The 18,882-nt window shown below is 38.8% G+C and overlaps 1 protein-coding gene across 2 annotated transcripts in view; it reads right to left on the bottom strand.

Moving 5' to 3' along the window:
• Nucleotides 1-18,882, bottom strand: part of STXBP6 (syntaxin binding protein 6) — a 117,225-nt gene that overhangs the window by 84,638 nt on the left and 13,705 nt on the right. Inside the window, exon 1 of one of the 2 annotated variants that reach the window (XM_086748709.1) lies at nt 11,189-11,227. The exons of the other annotated variant lie outside the window; for it this stretch is intronic. The gene's annotated coding sequence lies outside the window, so the exon portion shown is untranslated. Of the gene's footprint in view, nt 1-11,188; nt 11,228-18,882 lie in introns of those variants that run through there. 2 annotated transcript variants of the gene reach the window in all.

Below are 18,882 nucleotides of genomic sequence, written 5' to 3'. Positions count from 1 at the left end.
ACAGATTATCATGGACATCACAGAAACCACAAGTGGGTAAATGAGAACCAGTCCCACTTTCACGTAGAAGACAGAGCAGCTGTTTTCATTCCTGCACTCTGCTCTCTAGTAAAGGTGTATTATACATACAGCATCACAGTAACCAATACTCTAACTTCCTCAAGCCAGATGCCAGTCAAAGCAGAAGATGCAACATTACTTGGTTATTTTGAGACTCTGTGCCCCCAAAACTCTCCCCAATAGGTACAGAAAATGAAGTAGGACGCAGTACAAGAAGGCACCAAAGAGACATATAGATGGATGAGTTACTCTATATTCCAGGTCAAACAATTTTTTTTGTTCTGATAAGAACACAGCAATTCCAGATCTAGCAGCTAACATCCTAGTAAACAGTATGGTGGGTCCCAGGGAAACTTCGCTCACAAGAGGATATTAATTCCTAAGTAAACTTATAGTACTGCAAGGTGGAAAAATTTAACTCAAATGTAAGATGTATAACATTTCTGTACTGGAATTCTGTATGTGAATGGCTGCAGACTGCTTTAAACAGGTATGCAAGAAAAGAACATACATTCAAGAACTGCAGAAAATTAAAATGAATTGCTGCATATGTTTTCTTAGCATTTTGGATCAAGACTATACTTGTAAGAAGTTAATAAAATAATAATGCAAGAATCAGTGGACAGTGTGGACATTCATTCTCTCAGCATTCTCTTAACAGCCAAAAGCAGCAGTCTTCTCTAAACATGCTTTCCCCCAGATCCTGTGTGGACAGCTGGGAGTGCTTCTGGGAGATGTCCCAGGGAGGACAAGGCACCTCAGCAGAAAGTGGTACAGCCCTGCCAGGGCCTCTCCAAGTGAAGGGCAACAGCTGGGGACCCACTCAGAGAAGTTCTCATTAGAAAAGTCCCAAAATCTGAAAGTCATTGTTGTTTGAGAATATATGAATTTGAAAATAAGAACGGACAACGCCATATTAAGCATCACCATCCAAACAACAAAACCATTGCTTTTCAGTGAACCAAGAACTGCTTGGGAAGACTGCGCCAGAGTCATCTTTTTGAAAAGGGAACATTTTTAATCTCAAAAAAGAGATTCACAGAGAAACTCAGGAACTGCCAGATATTATAACAAAGCCCCAGAGAGACCACATTTGCATTTGTGGAAAGCTGTATTTATTACTTCAGAGCACTGCAACATTCATAGAAGTAAATACTACTACTAGTGCACAGTAATATTGACAATTACAGTCCTGAGAAGTCAGCTTAATTATTATGACCTCTTAGATATTTTTAGAGGTTAAGACCAGTTACTACATCCACCCTTATACTTTTATTTGCAGGCTGAACTATCACAGTTTCTTCTGTCATTCCTCACAGATTTCCTGTTACAGATACCTCACCTCTCTAGACTTTTTCCCATTGGCACCCATCTTTCTTGAAATGCAATCTTTAAATCTGGCCTTACAGCTCTATTTATGGCACCAGAGTCAACTGGAAGAACTACTTGGTTGGTTACTGGAACAGGCTCCCCAGGGAAGTGGTCATAGCACTAAGTCTGTCAGAGTTCAAGGAGCATCTGGACAACATTCTCAGTCATATGGTTTAGTTTTAGGCAGTCCTGTGAGGAGCAGAGAGTTGGACTTAATGATCCTTATAGGTCCCTTTCAAATCAAGATGTTCTATGGTACTTCATAGTCCTTACAGCAAATGCTTCTGCTTATACAGCTACTACCATACATCGATCTTTTCCAGCTGGCCAGCAAAATACAAGAGCTTCAGTTAAATATTTACCATGTTCAATCTTTTTTTTTTCTAAAAAAGAAACATTTGACATCTGAGTAACTAATTATTCCCACTTAACACGGGATTTTTTAATTACTACTTTCAGGCTATTTCTCCAATACTGTAAGATCATTTTAAATTCCAATCCTGTCTTTCAACACTCACAGGTCTCTAGATTGACACCCACTAAAAGTCAGGATGTACATTCTGTGTGCTATCACTTTAGTCAATGGAAATTGTTTGAGAACTAACACAGCCTCCCTTTCCTCCACCAATTAGAACTAGAAAGATACCAACTCCTCTGAATACATTTCTACAGCCATGTTTGTGTTCCCACATCTTACACTACTTTCACGTAAACTTAATTCCCTTAGTTCACTCATGAGACAGTATAAAAGGCACCACTGAAGTTGAGATATATCTATCAGTTCCAGCTTACTCACGTGGCCTAATACTTTATCATAGAAGGAAATCAATTGGTCTGAATTTTTTTTGAGTTCTCTCTCCACTCACCATGTAGTTCCTTAAAAATAGGTTTTGTTCCATTGTTTGTCCAATATTTTGGCACAGAAAAATAATTTTAAAAATGAAATTAAAGAATCTTGGTGAGAAGGAGCAGCCCACGTTCCTCAAAGAAAGAGGAACTGGTTTGAAGGACCGCAGTTTGGAGCATGCAGTGTCTTTCAGCAATTTATGTTGTTTCACATTTAATTTACGCCCACCTTGTGGATTTGTGCTAGCAGAAATGATTGATTTCCCTGTGCATGTTTCTTTCTTATGACAGCAGAAGTGCTTATGTGGTAGTGCAGTGAACTAGACAAGAGAATTAATGCAAGTTTCATCACAGTTAAAAGAAGAAAAACAGTGATTAGTTTTGTTTCCACTCAGATCAGCTCCCTGACTCAGTTCGCTACACAGCTGTGTGTCAGCACATGGGAAGGAAGAGCAGGGGTAAGATTAAGGCTGCCTTGTGCAGCAGCAATACTACTTTACAAGGATCAAGAAACTGCGGTCTAAAGACAGAACCTTAAGTGTGTCATTAAATAGTGAAATTGGCTAACTGAAGACATGGCACGAAGCCAATCTGGACAAAATTTTTCAAAATCAAAACTTGCAACAAAGAAACAAATTGAATAAAAAGTGGGAAAATAGAGGAGTCTGTATACAGCCTCTCCTTGATAAAAACAAACACATCTCAAGATAGGAGCAAATTTCTTGATATATTGACACTATTATTTTTTGGGTTAACCAGAGGCATAGCAAAAAGGCAAGTTGGAAGTCAGGCTCTGCTAGTATGCAGTGTGATTTCTGCACTAAATCAGAACCTGCTGCATATAGGAATACACAAAAATATTATGCAGTCCTATTACTGCAGTATATCCTACCTAACTTAGAACACACTAAGTCACGGCAGCTACTCTGGCAAGATAGCTCACAGGAAGCTGATTTTGACCTATTAGCATGAACAATGACAGCTGCTCAATAAGGACAAACTCTGCAATACTAAGTACTGATCACTGAAAATCCAATGTTAAATGGATTCATAATTCAGTATACAGGTTGCCAGAGAGATAGGATATTACTACAGTATTAGCTGAAGGTGTTTTAAAGAAAAAAATAAATCTGTTTCAAGTAACAGCTAGCCTACAGTACTCTTGCTACTGGCTTACTCCAACTACTATACCTCAGTATGCTCTTAAATCATGTTTTCCAAATCCTCGCAGTTCTATTACCATTCCTCCTTACATAACTAGTATTGGTACAAACTGCAAGTTTCTGCACATTACAGTCAACTATTAAATTAAACTTTCCAAAAGAGAAGCAGGGAACAAAGTCAGGTCTCTCAGGCTCAAGACTTTCAATTTTCTGAACTGCAACCTGCAACACTCACATCTGGAAAAAAAAAAAAAAAAAAAAAAGAATAAACTCTTTACCATTATGTTCCTTTACATTACCTTAATGCTGGGGAAGAGTACAAAAACAGAGTAATACAATGGGATAAGTCATAATATCAAGGAAGTAAAGCATTCTATTTCATCCATCCAAGGTGAATCAACTTTCTCTAGTAAGTATAAATATTTTTTCCGAATCACTCCAGATGTGGAGACAATGATGTGATGTGGCCTGTTACAATGAACCTATAGACTCCTCTCCACAGCTTCGATCTTTTTCTTTCTTTACTCAACAGGACACGGTCACCTCTACTCATCCTAGCACTACACTTTATTCAAAATTGTTAAACTGCTTTGCCTTTCAAGTAGTTTGGTCCAGTCAGTAAATTGCTTCTCACACCCTGCATCCAGGTAACTTTAAAAGTATAGCTTATATGAGACTAAGTGATCTCTCTGCTATAGGCTGTTCCTTTCACATACTCTGCAGACAGAGAAGAATGATATAAACCAAAAAATTAATAAAGGTATCATTACTGTTATCTCCAGACTCTACTCCTGAAAACCACCCGCCTACAAAATCAGCTACATTAAAACAAAAAAGTTAATTTAATGATATGAGTGATCAAAACCAAACTTCACTTTAGCTTTACCTTCTACTTCACTTTTATTTCACATATAAATAAACAGTGCTTCAGAACCTGATACTTGTCCATTCATTAGACTAAACCACTATAACAATTTGCTTCAAATATGTTCACTTCATAATGGCCAACAAGATTTGGCAAACAAGCTGGAGAACTTACACAGATGACTTAAAAATCACAATACACACTTACAGCTTATACGACCTAAGTATATGCTTGCATGTTTAAGGTAATTTATTATATATATAACAAGTCCTTATATAAATTATTCTGTAATTAAGACAAACAACATACTCAAAAACTTTGAGAAAATGACATATGAAGGCTCATTTCTGTGCCTGGTTCATCCACATTAAAATCAGCACTTTGGCAACATTAAGTGGATAACAAAGAAAAAGCCCACCTTAACAGATTTGTAATCTAGAGAATAGCCAGCAGTTATCCTCTGTACAGTTACAGTGAAGAAGAGATACATGTGAAAGAAACGTATGTCAAAATGGCACGGGTACAGTGAAGAAGCTTACAGAAGAGAACAATCCCATCTTCCAGTGACGAAGCGAAGAAGGAAGACCGAGAACATTCATTGAAATACCAGTAAAAAATTAAGCAAGTGTAATAACCCCAAGTGCAAGAGGCTGTTGATTTAGAAGGGGGGGGGGGGGGCGGGAAGAGTTCTCCACATTCCAGATGAAAAGGTAAAACTGGCTTCTTCAACCCATATAACATCACCATCTCCTATTAGGAGAGCAGAGAAAACCCACAACCAGCCAGAAGAAGAAACAAACTGAGTACAAGCAAACAAAAAAAGGGGGGAAAGCCCCACTTCTCAAAGCACTCTGATGACACCAGAACAGGAATAAATAAATTGCACTGGGAATATATATACCCTCATTTTGTTCAGTCTCCACAACTCGCCCCTCATGCACGGAGAAAATAGTTTTACCACAGAAGGCAGTCAGATTGGTCAAGCAAGATTTACCATCTTGGCACTTATTGTTCAGCAGCTTCTTGTCCTTCATGTGCCTCAAAATAACTTCCACTGACAAAAGGCAAGAGCCTGCTATAACTTCGTAGAATAAAAAGGGGGGTGAAGGTGGGGAGTGGGGAAGAAATATAGAGCAGCTATTCCATCTTTCACACCACTTACTCTGTTGCCTTCACACTGCTTCTCAGCTGTGATCCTCTGCACACCCTACCAGCCCTTCACTGGTGACTTAGGTTCTTCAGACAGTAATGTCTGCTGTTGGCAGAGAGACTCAGCCCCAGCAATGAAAAAAGGACAGTACAAATACCAGTTAAGAAAGCTGGATCTTTAAAACTTCTCCAGTGGAGATGGGGAAGATCAGATTTGCTTGCTACAGCCCTGCAGATAAGGATATGCATGGGGTAAGCACAATACGCTTTGGCCTGTGCTTCTTAATTGCATTTGAAAATGAGAAGTCTTTCTATAGAACGCTCTGGGAACTCTGCTTCTGTCAGACATAGATACAGTATCTTACAGTTCCTGGAACTGGCATTTATCCTTAGAGTTTATTCTGTGAGCAAGAGGTGAAACAGCTAATGCGGGTGACAGTTCAGGGAGTACGTCTGTGTACAGTTACTGATACTATTTTGCTCCATAAACAGTAATTTGCCATTCCCAGGCAAGAGTGGCCACAAAGTGGAGAAATTCACTAAGGGCTATCCCCACTGAATGACTTCTTGGTGAAAAAGCAAACCCATTGTTTCAAGGCTACTGAATTTAAATAGATTCTACCCAAAAATGTTTCTTCTGGCCAAGGAAAAGGAGATGTGTCCTCACTTACTTGCTTTCCATCCAAGTGCAAGAATATGAAAGAAATTTTTTTCTTTTTCTACCTGATCCCCAGGTTGAGACAACTTGAAAAGTCTCACTCTTCACATATGACTGCCCTCTCCCATCCCAGTGCAGTCATAGATGCTCAGCGCTAGGAAAAGAAGGCTTATCCTACAGACTTGAGCAAAACACACAGCTGCAAATCCCAGCCCAGCCAGAAGGAGAGACACTTCATGTCTCTTTGGTAATGGATATGAAATCGGCTTGTGGAAGAAGGCGGCACCACCCCTGACTAGGTTTGATATCGAGGGTGGGGGCAGGGGGTAGCGGAGGGGGGCTGAAGCTGTTCCTTCTCCAACACCAAATTAAACTTATAAAATGCCAAACCTTGGTTTTCAGAGCCTAGGAATTATTTTATTTTTTAAACCTGCAGTGTCTAAATAAAACCAAGCCATTGCTTCAAGAGATTAATTGCTCATTTCTTTTACTGTGGAAACCTGGCTGCTAGTGGAGACCAAGTCTCCACTTAGAAGCACTGAAGATGCTTCACAAAGGTCATATTGTGGAGTATGGTTAGGGTGCAGTGGAACTCAGGCTTAGGCTTTACCAAGTTGGACTACAGCTGTGCCAGGCACTGACTAAACAAAGGGATGACTCTGAAAGACACAGGAAACAGTTTAGAGATAGACCTTTGTGCCCTAACAGTCCTGCCAAGTAAAAAAGTAATTTGTTCATGCTTTAAGAGTCTTATGATAAGCTTCCTTCCTCCATGACATATTAACGTAAATGAAATAAAATTTGAAAATTAAAACTCCCATAGAAAAACCAGACCCTAAAGCAGAAATAAGACCACAGGTGGGTCTACGACTAATAGCTGGAGTACAGGATCACACTGCTTAACGAGATTGCCAGAGAATCTGCATGTGGGAATACAGATCCAGAGATAGGGCCACTGACCACCGTGGTAACAAAAGATCTCAGAAAACATGTGAGATCCAGTAGCTGAGGTGTAAAATAAATTAGAATTTTTTTTAAGGGACTGAGACTGGATCAGTTTCCACATAAATCAAGTTTAGAGATTTAATAAAGTATCTAAAAGGAAAGCTCAAGTGCAAAGTGATTATGCTAACCCAACTGTGCATGTTTCTGCCAAAAAAATAATTGCTGTTCTCACCTCATGAACTGTAGTACCAAAGATGGAGAATACAGTTATACAATAGCCTTGCTAGCCAGTAGTTCAAAACGTACTATATGTCCTACACAAGTCAAAGAATGGACTGAAGGAGTGTCCTCAATTTCCTCTTGTAAATAAGTAATAACTCAACTAGATAAATAAACTAATACTTCACACAACAAAACTCAGAAAAAGCAAGTGCAGAAGAGAACAGCTTCAATTTCAACAACTATTTTCTATCTACTAGTGCCATAATACTGCTTTTCAAGTAGTTTGTTTTTAAAATCTGATTTTCTCTAAAGCATTTCTTTACTACTTTTTGCCAGTTTTTCCCTCAATTATTGTATTTACCCACGTATAAATTCATGTCAAAACTGAACTGGCAACAACATGCTATTCCTCACCACTCTTGCCATATTCTTCATCCCCTCTCACTGCATTCAGATTCTTACTTTTACATACAGTATAGAAAATTTTATTCAAGTCCCTTCAGTGCTTTTAACAGGGAAGAATAGGAAACTGCTCTCCTAGAAGAGAGTTCCTAGTATTGTAAAGGCTCAAAAGTAGAAGACCATGGGAAAATGTAAAAAGAATGTAAGTTTTACTAACTTAATAATATATTTTTTCTTTTTGGAAAGCAGAGTGAAAACCCGTAAGTGTTCTGATGATCTCATTGCACTGAGACCAGCACAGTTTCCAAACTCATGACTCATTAAAAAAAAATGCCAGGGAGACAGATGTTTTGTTTATGATGAATTAATTCCTTCAGTATGTCTAGCTCAAAAATATCAGGCCTCACTTTGTACGCAGAAGATTAAGCATGACAGTCATGCTCCTGCCTTACTCTTTTTTAGATACTATTGTTAAAACTGAAATGGCAGTGGATGCTGCCGACACTTGAACAACTTATTTAACAAAAACAAAGAAACACTGTCTTGCCAATAAAGATCTAATTTCCCAGTTATGGTCTGTAAAAATGTATAGCTGCTAAATATTTATGTTTTGGCTTCAAAGTTCACTTTCACAAGTCTTATGCAGCAAAAGCTATTATTTGTTTCTTGTGAGTAAAAATTAAACCAAGGCCCAAGTATAATTTATTCACAGATAATGAAACTGAAAGAAAACTTTCAGCATTGTCCAGTTTGACATCAAACCTCAAAACAGTAGAATTATCTAACAAAAACTTTCTAAAAGTCTTTCTCACTACACACCTGAATAACATCAGTGGAATTACACTAACTCAAGAGAAGTAACCACTACATGATGTTTGTCCCTTCCTCCTAGAAATAAAAAATTGATTTTTATCTACCCCTAAAATGCACAGAATCTCAGTATTAACCATTCAGAGATAAATTTACTTATGATGTACACTTGTGTTCCCCTCCTTCATCCCCTGTCATCACCATATCCTCCCTTGCACGTGACTCATTATTTTCTAACATAATACTTCCTCATTCCTATCCAATTTCTTTTGTAACACTACTCTAAGGTATGTCTCATTTACATCCCAGTGAAGAAAACCTGGCACTTCAAAACACTAATGGAAGCTAAGTATCCATACCTTAGTGAAAATCACAGGACATGAAACTAGCTCCAAACACTGTTAGAAACTCCTCACTTCAAATTATTTTATTTATGCTCAAATATATTACATTTCACTAGTATTTAAGAGGACCTCTGGTCTTTACTGAATGCCCTAGATACTGCTTAATATTACAGAATAAAGATCTTTCTCACAGTTTTCATACCAAATGCAAGAAGAGACATGTATCCATGCAGCTGAAGTGTTAACAATCTGGAAAAACCCTACGGCAATTAACCAACAAAATGTATGCCTTTACTCATCTGAGCTACAGATGTAGCCCAAACTAAGACTACTCTGATAAACAAATGTAACTTGAGCTGGTGATCAGAGTTTAGTAGCACTGCATGATGCATGTAACCATTTCCTTAGTAAACGGTATGCTTCTTTTGATATGAAAAATTCAAAGCCAGAACACCACTATAATCTCCACCTCACTACAATCCTTGATTTGCTACTTTTCCAGCAAAGCAAACAACATGTATCTGTGAAATTCAGGTCTATTAACAGCATTGTCAGCTGTCTGACAAAGCTATAAAAATACAGAACATAACAGCTAAAGGTCAGTTATGTCATACCAAGTTCAATAGACCAGCACATCCATCAGCTAGTCACTGCCTGATGGCCAGAGAACTGCCAGGTTTAGAGAAGCGATTTTGGCACATTCCCACTGCATTCTTCCCAATAAACTTGACAATAATCTAGCCTTGGAGCTATGAAAAACAATATTAAAGTTATACCACTTTTTGTCTACTTCCTACCTTAAATAGATTAAATCAGCAAGCAAATTTATCCCAAACAGAATAGGCAGTTGTGATACATCAGAAAAAATACTCTCACAAAACAATTTCCTTGACATAGTACCTATAATAAGATAAATATATACCACTACTACCTTAATTTATCTATGTACAGCCAATAGCAAAAAAACAAGTCATCTTATGCCATGCAAAGTAAAATTAGTGTGGAAAACCTCTCAGTCTTTTTGTTGTTGCCATAAACCATATGATCTTTGGCACATCAGTTAGATGAACAAAGTTCTTCACGTACTGATTCTTATTTAGCATAAAGAGGAAAGAAAAGACAAGGATGGAGAAGGGAATATTGGAAGTAATCCTCTTTTCTCAGCCAAGGTTTAAACATAGACTACAATTCTGCAAGAAGACATCTGCAAACAAGGGATGACAAGCTGTTATTTCCATAACATCCAATTTGATCAAAAAAGAAAATTGTATGTTGAAAGTTATCAGCAAGCATACATAAGTAGAAATATTAAAAATTGTACAGCACCTCTTATTGTTAGAGAAAAGAAACTTACAATAGGCATTTCAAAGACACAGCTAGTCAATTTTTTAAATAGCTATGCCTTACATGGTCAAAAAAGATTGCCAGTAAATTCACGATCCTTCTGTCCTAGAAAAGATCCTCAGTCCAGACTTCTGCATGTCTGAAAGACACCAGCGCTTCTGCAGCCTTTTACTTTTTTTTCCATGTAAAACCCCTCATATTTAAATATGCATTTTAAACAGTTCTATCAGTTATTTTAATTTTACAGCTAAAATTTCGTATAACTTTTGTCAGGACCCTGATGGGCTGAACTGGCCCTGCCCAGCCCCTTGGGGCTCCCCCCACTCTGCCCAGGATCCCATGTCATCTCCTGGGGCTTCCCCTACCCTGCCCAGCACCCAGGACCCTGTCTCAGCCCCCAGGGCTTCTCTTACCCTGCCCAGAGCCCAGGACCCCATCTCAGCCCCTGGGGCTGTCAGCCCCCGCTCCAGTGACACTGCAGCAGAGCTGGTCTCCAGCTCCTCACAACCATGGACCCTGCCAAGCTGGACCCACTCGCAGGTCCACATCCCAGATGGGCCTTGGCCCATCCCTATGGCCCTGTCTGACCATGGTTCCCCCCAACGGGCCTGATCCTTGCCCCCTATCTGCTGGTGGGCTGATGTCCTGGCCTGGCCTTGACTTTTCCTCATCCCCAGGGAGGTGGCCCAAGGCCTCAGGCTGGGGCTGTCCTCTGGCTCCAGTTGCCCAGGGAAGCCCCCACTGCTCCTGGTGCCCCTGCCACAGGAAGCCACCAGCCCACGGGCACCTGGCCAGGTTCAACCAAGATGAGAAATAAAAGAGCAACGCAAAGCCATCAGCAACTATTTGCACAACATCAACAACAGCTTGAGTAAACGTACTAAGCAGCAAGCAGGATCCAAAGCTCATACTGTCTCAAGCCTTTTGCTGTCACACAGTGATTCCAAGTCTCACTGTGACAAGGAAAGGGAAAAAACAAAGGAATTGAGTAAACAAAATTGATTTTTACTTGCTTTCGGAAGGTTTTGAGTAATGGACTGCACAGCAGGAGAGACTACCGTGGAAACCACCAGTGAAGGACAGCCAAGCTGTGAGAACAGAAAAATATGAGGAAGGAAACAGTTAGAAACACCTAACCTTTGCTTGCTTACAGTAATGTCTCTGATCCAGCAGCAGTAGCCAGCCTGAGCTATTTTTCTTTTTCAAAGAAGAGGTAATTATGCAAGAGACTGCCCAGAACAGCAACTCAGCAGCGGGAAGGAAGACAGTACGCATCTGAAAGCTCTACCGCTGAATCAAAAACTTTATGCTTATTCGTGGTTAGCAAGGGCAAACAAGGACTTCAGAACTGCAGTCAGAGATCTTCAGAGGGAGTGCTGCGGAACTTCTGCAGAACAAGAGCAGCAGCCTGCTTTGACTTTGACCTAGAAAGGCGACACCATCTCCCTGAGTCACCCTGCCTTCCTCCTGTAGGCAAGCCTCAATGCACAGAGCTGAAGTGACTAATGACGTTCTTCAAAACACTCACCAGCATCGCAAGAACATACTTAGTCCTCTGCCAAACTCTGAGTGAGATTTAGTGGGAAACAGAAGCGATACAAGCAATTCTAGTCTAATAAGAGCACATTAAAAAATTGGTTTGGTGACACTGGCAAGAAATCCAAATTAGATAGGAGGCAAAGGACCCACCAAGCCTGGCCAGTTCTTCCAATTTTAAGGCAAGATGACGAGATGGATAACTGCTTTAACAACAATATGATAATTACAGAGCCTAACATTTCATACTAGTGTCAATAAAAACTCCTTATTCAAACACAACAGTTCATGCATAATAAAAGTAACTGCTCAGACTGCAACTGATCCTTTATCAACATCCTGGGGGCATAATCTCATTTCACCGAGAAGATAAATGGAGCAGGTCAGAAAGGAGAATTATGCACAAAATGGTCTCCACAGTTCAATATGGTTCCCTTTCAACATGTTTCAGCAACGATCAGTCTTCTGCGTGTCAGGAGACTCTAGCCCAAAAACTTGAAGTTCGAAAAATAAATCCTTGAACATATAAGCATGGCATGTCTGAACAGAAAGAAAAATTTCAAAGAGCTAGCATTGTTATTTTATAAGCGAAACAGTGAAATTAACATTTTAAGTCAGATTTGAGCAATATGTGCAGTTCTTCAGAAAGAATTAAAACTGTTTCACAGATTACTAGTAAGTGTAACTATCAATAAGACATTAGCTGCAAACCTTAATAGTTTCATTAACCCTACCTCTCAAAATGCTGGCTATATATAAAATAAGAGACTGCAACTTCTCCCTGAACAGTTACGAAAAATTTTGAGGTCATATTTCCAAATAATCCCTGGTGAATTTCAAAGGTTTCATTATTTCCCACAGGTTTTCCGTGCTTTTGGTTAGTGGATGTATGAAATGAAGCGTAACTGCCCATTGTAGACAAGCACAGTTATATCCACTTCTTGATAAAACAAACCAATTCTTCTCAGCCTTCTCTGTTGCAAAAAGAGGCAACATTCTGAGATTTGAAAAACAGCAACAAAACATAAATACACTAGCACTATTGCCAGGCAAACTACCAGTTAAGAATTACCAGCAGTAGGAAAACACCAAATGCAACTTACTTCTGGGGACAAGACTACAGAGGAGGGAAGTTTTTTTTCCGAAAGAAGTTCAATTCAGGCTGGAAAGCATTTCAAAAGATCCAGTCTCTCCTGGGGAAAGCTCCAGCTTTTACAGCATTTACAACTGGTATTTCTCAAAGCTGTTTTTAATGCCACCCCAAGGTAAACTTCTTCCAGAAGCATTTTTGCCCCCCAGAAAATGAAACCAGGAAATGTCATTCCTAAATCTGTCTAAACCAAAGAGAACCCATCACTTCACGTGTATTAGACTAAAAAGGAAACAAGCTATTCCTTGGCTTGTTTTAATACCCTTTTATCCTACTTACTACTAATGTCATTTATAAAACCCAAGCCTCAGTTCCTTCTACATAATAGTTCAAACTCAAACACTATCAAGTAAGTTATCTGCCTTTGTGAAGTGCACAGGTATCTTAAAGCAGTAACAAAACTAGGGATCTGGCATTTTAAAACCAGAAACTATTATCCATGTGTTAATGTAAAATTAGTCTGAATAGCATTGGAAGAAATACAGATCTCTGTCTTCTAAATCCACATTTAACGCACAAAAAAAAAATTAAAAGCTTTGTATTTAGTACTTGATAATCATGATCCATCAAATAGCATCTGATGAATCAAAACACTAGATGCCTGTCCTTCACAGGAGACGACCATTTATTTGTACTTATTACAGAACATACAGGTCATGTCTGACAGATGGACATGTCCTGTTTGCATCACACTTAATTACATCGCTCTCCCAAGCATTACTCTATTGCATCAGCATTCTGTATTACATACGGAGGTCATGCCCATACTTGTGACACGTAAGGTAATTGCAGTACTTATGCATAGGATAAAGGTATGCAACAGACTCACAGATCACCTGCACCCCTGCTAGAATAGCTCAGCACTTTTGCAGCAAGCAGTAGGCGGTATGCTGTACAAACTATAAACGGTGACACTGACAAGTGTTGTAAGACAGACTCCCGTCCAGCTGCTAAGGAGATCCCACAGATCCATTAAAAACAGTGCAAGGGGATTAATGCAATCTACAAGAAATCAAACAAAACTCTTAAGTGTCTATTTAAAAACTGTCATTTATACTGAAGTTGTAATTTTCACTTAACTAAAAATCCACAATGAGAGCCATCAAGTATCCAAAAGGAGAAGGAGATCAGAGACATAGTTAGAGCATAGTCATAAAGAAAGGTGAGGTGAAGCACTAAAATAATCCGGTCACTCTCCAGTACCAGCTGAAATCAAATGAAAAACATACAATTCCAACGTATATTAAATTATTCCTTATGGTTATTAATTTCTTCAAACACAAATTATGTCCATTCTTTCAGTTACAAATTTTCTGCCCTGTAGCAAGCAAGTTCCAGACAGAAATAGCCACCAGTTTTCCTTCTCTCTCAAAATTAGGCTTAGACTGAACAGACTCTCGGATAATGAAACATGCTTACTAAGCACTGCCAAAAGAGAAACAGCCATGCAATATTCCATGTAACCTCCTTTCAGTTTCTTGTGAATTACTGAATATACGAATTAGCTACCTTGAAGAACAGCAAAGGATAATCATTAAAAAGCATCCTTCAATTGTAAGAAAAAGTGCCAGTTATCACCTTTCTAGCACAATCATAGAAAACAAAAAAAAAAAGTTATTTCTTGTCAGTGCTTAAGCCAAAGAAGCAAAAGATATTAGGACCTTCACTCACAGACAGTAACATTTTAGGCTAACAAGTGGTTTAATACTACAAAGTGCTCCAAAATGCAAAAAATGCCTCTTCCCATTTTTCTTCTGAGACAGCATTCCCACATATGGTCACAGAGGGATTATATGGTTTGTCTCCGGTATATTCACACTATTAAAACAAGGAAAAGAAAAAAAAAAAAAAAAAAAAAAAAAAAAGAAAACCCATATGAAAAGGCCAGACTTCAAGCTGTTCTCACTTGAGCACAGTGACAGTATCCATAGGGAGAGACTCTCTCCTCCTGCTCTACTTCAAAGTCGCCTTTCTTTGATTACTTTCATAAACTTGTTTTACCAAATTAGAACTATCTAGGAACATTGCTGTGGCCACTAGTGGAAAATGGCAGGTATGCAAATGGACCTTCCTCAGTTACTCTGAAACTAGGGTACGGAAAACAATGCAGAAAAGAGGATCCTTTCTGTTTCCAGAAGACAATGTAAACTACCAATGAAGTCTAGAATTTAGAGCAGCTCATAGAAATAACCAGCACTAAGCAACCAACACTGGCATTACACAAGCTTCAGTATGACATCAATGCTCTTTTCAAATTTAAACAATCATGAGCTCAAATCGCTAAACAGCATCAATACCTACTGACTTGTTGATTAAAAAAAAAAAATACTTGCAACGAAACATACGCTTGCCTTAAGAGATTGCATTTTTAGAGAACCATTTCCTGGTAGCCTCACTGCTGCACACACTAACAGAAGACCTAAGAAATCTTCTACAAGAGGAACCATCATCTCCACCTCTGAAAGAAAAACAAACAAAATAATTTAACTAACTTCACCAATATAGTCATAATTCTCTCCTGCATCTGCCAGGAACTGTCTGACTCCTACAAGTTACTGCAATGTTTCTTTTTATTATGCAGTTGAGGAAAAAAGTTTGTCTTCATGCTAAATCAGCACCAACATCCTTTATCTTTTAACATTATTATGTGTCCTGGTTTCAGCAGGGATGGAGTTAATTCTTCTCTGGTGTGTTTTGGATTTCGTATGTGAAGAATGTTGATAAAAAACACTGTGATAATACGAGTTGTTGTTAACGAGACCAAGGACACTGTCTGGCTTTCCAAGTCTCCTTAACAGGCAGATGCAGAAAGCTGGGAGACAAACAGAAAAATTGACCCAGTCTGGCCAAAGAGAGTACTCCATGCCATAAATGTTATGCTCAGTATATAAGTGGGGGTTGCCCATGGGAGGGGGCATCCATTCTGGCATCCCTCTACCTTGCTGGCTCACTCCGCCCACCTTTGCTTGCTTCTCATCATTTCCATAATCACTGCTCAGGACAGGTTGTGTCAGTCATTTGGACATCGGGTGGTGAGAAATCGTACATTGTTCATTTTGTATATTTTATATATATCAATATCCTTATATTCTGTTATTATTGTAGTTTTCCTTTGCTATTTTAGTAAACTGTCTTTATCTCAACTGATGAGTTTTCCTTCCTTCCCAATTTTTCTCCCCCATCCCACTGGGTAGGAGGAGGGTGAGTGAGAAACTGTGTGGTGACTCGGGCTAAATTACCACATTATGATAATCCAGACACAAAGGAAATATTGGGGTTTTTTTTCCACCATAGTACTACAGTCTGTTCAACAACTCTACCCTAACTCAGTCAAGCTGTAACTCCTGTCCTGTGCTTACTGTTTGGATATACTTTTGAGGAATGCTCTAAGCAATTCAAATCCCTAAGTTTCATTCCACAACCCAAATATATAGAAAAGAAGAGGTAATTATCTTAGCTGATATAGGAGAATAAATCATCTACCAAATTCCCTAATTTATGGATCTTCACTACATAACTTTTTTAGGTGTGGAGGAGCAGCATTTTTCCAGGACAAGGTGGTATAGAAGAAAAGGAATTAGTAGCGTTGGATCTGAATGCCCTAACCTTGGAACATTATCCACTCCGATCCATACGAGTTTGCATTTATTGACTTTTTGGGTGTGCTCCTTGAAGTAGGAGAGGTAACAGAGAAATGAACAACTACCACTTCTCACATTACTTTAATTCCAAAGAAAATGGTTAAAGTAACCAGATCTTTCAGTCTACTTCTTCCAATTCAAATATATTAGTAGATTGCATTTTTGAATACTTCACAAAACAAGAACTATAAAAACCACTTTATTTGAAGAACAGTGTTTTGATGGCAGCGCAATCTAGGGCAGTTTTACAGTTTTAATAAAAGGCCCTCATTGCTATTACTCAACAACACACTTCCAACAACAATGGTAATTACCTTATTTTCCTTACCTTTATTTAAGGAGAGGGGGCAGGGAGAAACATACAACACCGCAATCATGTATGATTGAAGTCGGAAGTATAACTTCAAAATATAAATGGAGAGGGTGTAGGTGAAAGGGAGAACAAAGGTCCCACGTCCCATATCCACAACCTCTTCAAATTACCTGAGTTTCATAAACAAACCTACATGGATCTACCTCCATAAGGGCTTTTAAATTAACACTACACAGCTTACTTGAAATCAACAGGCTATTCTGGCTACTACTGCTGTCCTCATCGATAATGAAATCGGATCAATTTTGTCTTCCCTTGAAGCCCATATAATTTGTTTTTCATTCTTGTATTTGTCAACACTCCAAACAGATTAAGAATAGACTTCAGCGTTACTTCCAGGCTATACCATTACTCTGCCAGCACATTACAGGATTTTTTTCATGCAATGCTCTCAAATCCAGTCAGTGGGGACTCTGAAGCTCTCACATGAAGGTTGCCCGATTCTCTCCTCCCTCGTACTGCAAAGATGATGCTAGCACATACAGAGAGAAAGAACGGGGTCCTTCCAACACTGCCATGTTTTCTCTGCCTTCTGTTAGGACTCGCCCTTCTCAGAATCTTATTTCTCAGCAGTCAAGAAGCCAGCTTGTACAGCTGTATTCACACTGAGGAGATGTGCCTTCAGTGTACCAGCACATTTGGTGCCTCATAAGTTTACTCTGAGTAACTTTACCTGTGAGTTTGCCTAAAACAAAGGACAAATGTTTGCTGAGCATTCAAGCGTATGCAGTATTCCTTCTAGCTTTTGCAAATCTGTTAGCTGCTTCAAGGTATTTGACACTCAGTAAGCCCAATGTACAAACACCTGAGGAAGGCATACATAGAAACTCAAATTCCTACTCACCTTTTAATCGCCGTAAGTTCCTGCTCTTCTACTGTAAAAGCAAGTAGCCTTGTTAAATAAACTATGGAAATCAGAGACAAGATCAAACCCAAATGTTTACTGTCCTTTAGTTGTCTTTGCTGCTACACAATAGAATTATTTACTGCTCTGATGCCTTTTCACAACTGCAATAAGTACAATTCAGATCTAGTATTTCCTCGTACACGGCTCTAGAGCTGTCTTCACCAGAAACACAATTCTCTCCTCTGTTCACTTCTGAAAAGAAAGAAAAATGGCTTAACTCATGGTATTTGAGTCCTATTATGATACAGCGGGAAGGGCAAAGAGCTCTTAGAATGTAGGCTGAAGTCAAAAGTGAAGTATTTTTAAACAAATTTTCATCAACTTAAACTTGTCCTAGAATTGTTAAAATCTTATTCAAATTACTGTAATTAATATTATTTTGTGATCAGTACACTTCACTGCAATGTGTATGGCGTTCTACACCTTGTTAAACATCAAGGTTTTGTACATTTTTGCTGGTAGCTTAATATTACTTTCTTTCTTTAAAAAGTCTTCTCCTTTTAATATTAAGCTTTCACAGTAATCATGCTGTAACCCGAGTAAGCATCCTGCTGCAACTACACTCTACTCAATCACCCGCACCCAAGTTAAATTTGGTGAAGGGAGGGAACAGGAGAAAAGCAAAGCAATCCACGCACATGACATCAGGATAAGAAGTAAAACTCAGAAGCAGGAAAGAAGAGAAGGAAAAGAAGGGAAGTCCTATTAGTTTTCATATGAAGACAAGCCTACAACAGGGACCAAACAGACTTACAAGAAAGGAGAAGTTTCTTCCTCTGAGAGGATGAAAACCCATAGATGTCATACATTCAATGGAGAGCCAGGATCCTGTTCTGTACATAAGCATCTATAAAGTCAATGATATTCTGTGCTCATTATGTTCAACAACTGGACAAATCCTTAAGAGAGATCTTCAAAATACGTAATTAAAGCCTCACAGATAATTACTTATGTTTAACAGCTCTTCCAATAGCTCTCCCATTATGCAAGGGGGATTCAGCCATGTATTTTATCATAGACATTGTCATTAATATGATACATTAAACACAGTATACACAATAGACAAAAGCAAAGAAATACAACCAAACAACAAATT

Source organism: Chlamydotis macqueenii, chromosome 5 (genome assembly GCF_036417535.1).
Source record: "Chlamydotis macqueenii isolate bChlMac1 chromosome 5, bChlMac1.mat, whole genome shotgun sequence".
Lineage (NCBI taxonomy): Eukaryota > Metazoa > Chordata > Aves > Otidiformes > Otididae > Chlamydotis > Chlamydotis macqueenii.
The sequence above is the reverse complement of the archived record's forward strand: the minus strand, read 5'-3'. Positions and strand labels throughout refer to the sequence as shown.